The sequence below is a fragment of the Sinocyclocheilus grahami genome, unplaced genomic scaffold (genome assembly GCF_001515645.1).
Source record: "Sinocyclocheilus grahami isolate Dianchi unplaced genomic scaffold, SAMN03320097.WGS_v1.1 scaffold176.1, whole genome shotgun sequence".
Classification (NCBI taxonomy): domain Eukaryota; kingdom Metazoa; phylum Chordata; class Actinopteri; order Cypriniformes; family Cyprinidae; genus Sinocyclocheilus; species Sinocyclocheilus grahami.
The window spans coordinates 44,641-50,269 of record NW_015505355.1 but is presented as its reverse complement, the minus strand read 5'-3'; the positions used below and the strand labels follow the sequence as shown (position 1 = coordinate 50,269).

General features: G+C 36.1%; 1 pseudogene; it reads left to right on the top strand.

Annotated features, from left to right (window-relative positions):
• The first annotated feature begins 1,724 nt into the window (after positions 1-1,724).
• Positions 1,725-3,520, top strand: LOC107593813 (protein-lysine methyltransferase METTL21E-like; annotated as a pseudogene).
• The last annotated feature ends 2,109 nt before the right edge of the window (positions 3,521-5,629 follow it).

Sequence of the window (5,629 nt, the reverse complement as noted above, 5' to 3'; positions counted from 1 at the left end):
TCTCTCTCACACACGCGCACACACACACACTCTCTCACACACACACACACACTCACTCACTCACTCACACACTCACACTCACACTCACACTCTCTCTCACACACACACACACACACTCACTCACTCACTCACACACTCACACTCACACTCACACTCTCTCTCACACACAGATTTTTTCTTTGATATTTCGGCTGAAATTATGACAAAGCTGCTGAGAGTGTCAATACAATAATTAATCATAATTCATTTTGTGATTCCAGAAGTTTAACCAGATGTTCAATATAACCAATAGATTTTAAGGGGAACATTAGTCTTAATTGTATATTGTTGTTTTTTTAATAATAATAATTATAATACATTTAATTATTAACAATTCTGTTATAAATAATAATATATTAATAATGAAGTTATTCATTATTAATAATTTAATTTGAGGTTTGCCATTTTTTGCAGCTGTTGAAATGTCTAAAAAACTGTTAGATCCCTGATTTGTGTGGTTTTATTATTTCTCAGCAATAAACTTTAAGATCATGAAATGCATTTAATACAGTTAGTTACAGTGTTGCAGATTTAATATTCAACGAACCTCTGACTTTGATCGTTTTTCTTAAAATATCTTTTTTTTTACAGTTCTGAAAAATCCTTTTTATAGCATATGTGACCCTGGAGCACAAAACCAGTCATAAGTGTCAATTCTTCTGAATAAATAATCTTTCCATTGATGTATGGTTTGTTAGGATCGGACAATATTTGAAAATCTGGAATCTGAGGGTGCAAAAAAATCTACATATTGAGAAAATCATCTTTAAAGTTGTTCAAATGAAGTTCTTAGCAATGCATATTACTAATCAAACATTAAGTTTTGATATATTTACGGTAGGAGCCATTTTTTGCAGCTGTTGAAATGTCTAAAAAACTGTTAGATCCCTGATTTGTGTGGTTTTATTATTTCTCAGCAATAAACTTTAAGATCATGAAATGCATTTAATACAGTTAGTTACAGTGTTGCAGATTTAATATTCAACGAACCTCTGACTTTGATCGTTTTTCTTAAAATAAGTTTCCTAACCGGGTTAAACACTACTTTAGTGTACAAACTGATAAAAACTATTTGTACTTTGTTCATGTCTAGAATATTTCAAACGAATGCGCAAGCAACTTTCTGTACGTTTATATCTCGATCACACAGATATGAGCAGCTGAATGAAAAGTTGATGAAAAACAAGCTCAAATAATGATATTACAAATTACATGTTCAAAGAATCTTATTTGAAGTATTAAAACTCAAAATTCAAGTATTAAAAAGCAAAATCAAGATGATTTTTTCCCCTCCTTAATAACTGTTGGTTATATTTAACACTTACATTATCACAAAATGACTCATGATTAATTCATATTTTGACACTCCCAGTTTGAAAGTTTAAAAACAAGTAGCTTTGTCATAATTACAGCCGAAACGCTGATATTTCATTCTACAATCAAAACAAAAAAAGCTGGTGTAGAAGCAGAAATTGCTAGTAAGTTCCACAAATAATTACACAGAAACAGCAAGTAACATTGTGACATTTTGAAGTATAAAAACGGAAATGGTATTTTCTTGAGAAAAGCACTTCCATAATCTTTTTTTTTACAGTTCTGAAAAATCCTTTTTATAGCATATGTGACCCTGGAGCACAAAACCAGTCATAAGTGTCAATTCTTCTGAATAAATACTCTTTCCATTGATGTATGGTTTGTTAGGATCGGACAATATTTGAAAATCTGGAATCTGAGGGTGCAAAAAAATCTAAATATTGAGAAAATCATCTTTAAAGTTGTTCAAATGAAGTTCTTAGCAATGCATATTACTAATCAAACATTAAGTTTTGATATATTTACGGTAGGAGATTTACTAAATATCTTCATGGAACATGGTCTTTACTTAATATCCTAATGATTTTTATATTTATATATTTATATTTAAGTGAAAATTAAAATAATTTAGAAATTATTTTTAAAATATTAGATTTTTTCTTTTTTAAATATTTAAATTTTGCAAAAATGTAAAATTATTATTTTTTAATTATATAAATGTAGTGCAAATTAAATAAACAATATAACATTCTTTAGTTTTATGTGTGGGTATATTAGTGAAAGCTTACCTCGGTGTTGTTTTCCACCTGCAGGTGCAAAGGTGACGTCCACAGACCTGCCGGATGTCCTGGGTAACTGAGACTCGATGTGAACCGCAGCACTAGAGGGCTCTGCAGACACGAGCTCAGCTCAGGGAAACAGCTGGAGGAGCGATTCCCGCGCAACACCTGCCACGACGACTACATCACGAGCAGGAGCTGATGGAGACCTTCATGCACCCAAGCTCAGAACACACCATCATCCTGTGGGCCACGAGGCTCCGTCTGGATCCGGAGAACAGCTTCGAGAACACATGTGTGACCCTGGAGCACAAAACCAGTCATAAGGGTCAATTTTTTAAAATTGAGATTTATGCATCATCTGGAAGCTGAATAAATGAGCTTTCCATTGATGTATGGTTTGTTAGGATAGCACAATATTTGAAAATCTGGAATCTGAGGGTGCAAAAAAATCTAAATATTGAGAAAATCATCTTTAAAGTTGTTCAAATGAAGTTCTTAGCAATGCATATTACTAATCAAAAATTAAGATTTGATATATTTACGGTAGGAAATTTACAAAATATCTTCATGGAACATGATCTTTACTTAATATCCTAATGATTTTTGGCATAAAAGAGAAATGTATAATTGTGACCCATACTGAATACACAGTGTAAAAAAATGAATACGATTTCAGTTCACATCATTGCATCAGTGTCTCAGCAATGGATGCTCTGCAGTGAATGGGTGCCATCAGAATGAGAGTCCAAACAGCTGATAAAAACATCATAATAATCCACAGCACTCCAGTCCATCAGTTAACATCTGGAGAAGACAAAAGCTGAAACTAATCCAGCATTAAGATGCTTTTAATGTCCAAGATACGAGTCCATAATAACGCTTCCTCCAGTGAGTCAGTATTCTGGTGTGAATCAGGAGAGAAATCTGCACAGATCAAGCAGCAAGATGCAAGACAACAGGAGATGCACTTGTGGACTACATTTCTGCAATCCATGCAATCAGTGATGTTATTTTCACGTGATCATGCTTTTCATTACATTCACTCTCGTTAAGCTTTGAAGACTTTTTGATACAGAAATGTTACTTTTACAACATGAGCATTTTCATTACTTCTGAGTCAGGTTTCCTTCTCTAAACACAGCTTCTGAAACTCTAAGAAGAGCCAGATGTGTTTATGACTAACGGCACGTAGCAGTAATGGATTACAAACATGTTTTTTGGTATTGTTGGCTATTGCTACAAATATCCCCCAGCGACTTAACACTGCTCTTGTGCTGCAGGGACACATTGAGAAGCACTTTCACCTGGAGGAACTTTACAGCCTGCGGATAAAGCTGTACCGCGCACAAAAACAATGCATACGGGTCCCTAAGGACTGTAACTAAAATATATTACAGAAACAGAAACTGGGTGGGTTAGGATAAGTCAATTAATTAACCACAATTCATTTTGTGATTCCAGAAGTTTCAAGAATGGCTGAAGTCTAAAATAAAAACAGAGAAAAATGAATACGATTTCAGTTCACATCATTGCATCAGTGTCTCAGCAATGGATGCTCTGCAGTGAATGGGTGCCATCAGAATGAGAGTCCAAACAGCTGATAAATACATCACAATAATCCACAAGTAATCCACAGCACTCCAGTCCATCAGTTAACATCTGGAGAAGACAAAAGCTGAAACAAAATGTGGATTAAGACGCTTTTAATGTCTAAAATATGAGTCCATAATAACTCTTCCTCCAGTGAGAAAGCGTTCTGGTGTGAATCAGGAGAGAAATCTGCACAGATCAAGCAGCGGTTAAACAGCTCTAAACTAATATGTGGCTGGATTTTATTTTCACGTGATCATGCTTTTCATTACATTCACTCTCATTAGGTTTTGAAGACTTTTTGATACAGAAATGTTACTTTTACAACATGAGCATTTTCATTACTTCGGAGTCAGGTTTCCTTCTCTAAACACAGCTTCTGAAACTCTAAGAAGAGCCAGATGTGTTTATGACTAACGGCACGTAGCAGTAATGGATTACAAACATGTTTTGGTTCTTCTGAGGGCAGCAGCCCATTTGGACCATGCATACATGTCTGATGATGATATACAGAGATATCTGATCCTGGCATCATGTGCTGGAGTCAACACATGTACATATGTCCAAGATACGAGTCCATAATAACGCTTCCTCCAGTGAGTCAGTATTCTGGTGTGAATCAGGAGAGAAATCTGCACAGATCAAGCAGCAAGATGCAAGACAACAGGAGATGCACTTGTGGACTACATTTCTGCAATCCATGCAATCAGTGATGTTATTTTCACGTGATCATGCTTTTCATTACATTCACTCTCGTTAAGCTTTGAAGACTTTTTGATACAGAAATGTTACTTTTACAACATGAGCATTTTCATTACTTCTGAGTCAGGTTTCCTTCTCTAAACACAGCTTCTGAAACTCTAAGAAGAGCCAGATGTGTTTATGACTAACGGCACGTAGCAGTAATGGATTACAAACATGTTTTGGTTCTTCTGAGGGCAGCAGCCCATTTGGACCATGCATACATGTCTGATGATGATATACAGAGATATCTGATCCTGGCATCATGTGCTGGAGTCAACACATGTACATATAATCCACATAAACAAACCCCCGCTTTTCTGAAGAGAGATTCAGAAAACATCCTAATGCAGGAAAGCCAATCATTTTAACATTATCTCTTCATGCATGCATCTGCCAAATGCTGTAAATGTGGCTCGGCGTCTCCATTGCCAGACCACCAATTTTCACGTGATCATGCTTTTCATTACATTCACTCTCATTAGGTTTTGAAGACTTTTTGATACAGAAATGTTACTTTTACAACATGAGCATTTTCATTACTTCGGAGTCAGGTTTCCTTCTCTAAACACAGCTTCTGAAACTCTAAGAAGAGCCAGATGTGTTTATGACTAACGGCACGTAGCAGTAATGGATTACAAACATGTTTTGGTTCTTCTGAGGGCAGCAGCCCATTTGGACCATGCATACATGTCTGATGATGATATACAGAGATATCTGATCCTGGCATCATGTGCTGGAGTCAACACATGTACATATAATCCACATAAACAAACCCCCGCTTTTCTGAAGAGAGATTCAGAAAACATCCTAATGCAGGAAAGCCAATCATTTTAACATTATCTCTTCATGCATGCATCTGCCAAATGCTGTAAATGTGGCTCGGCGTCTCCATTGCCAGACCACCAAGATATCAGGCCCTACATGGTAAAGGTGTTCAATCGCCCACTGATTCCAGAGGGTTTTAGGAGCGCATACAGAAAGGATTTAGGGCGATGAACTCATGTGTCCTCCAGAGATATAATGAGTGTTATATTGGGTTTCCCTTCTGTGGAATCCATTTAGCGCATACCAGCTGCCTAGACTCATAAACCAACAGGGACGGAATTAATGGGCAAAAAATAAAAGGGTGAATGCCACATGTTCAGATTACACTGCACCAC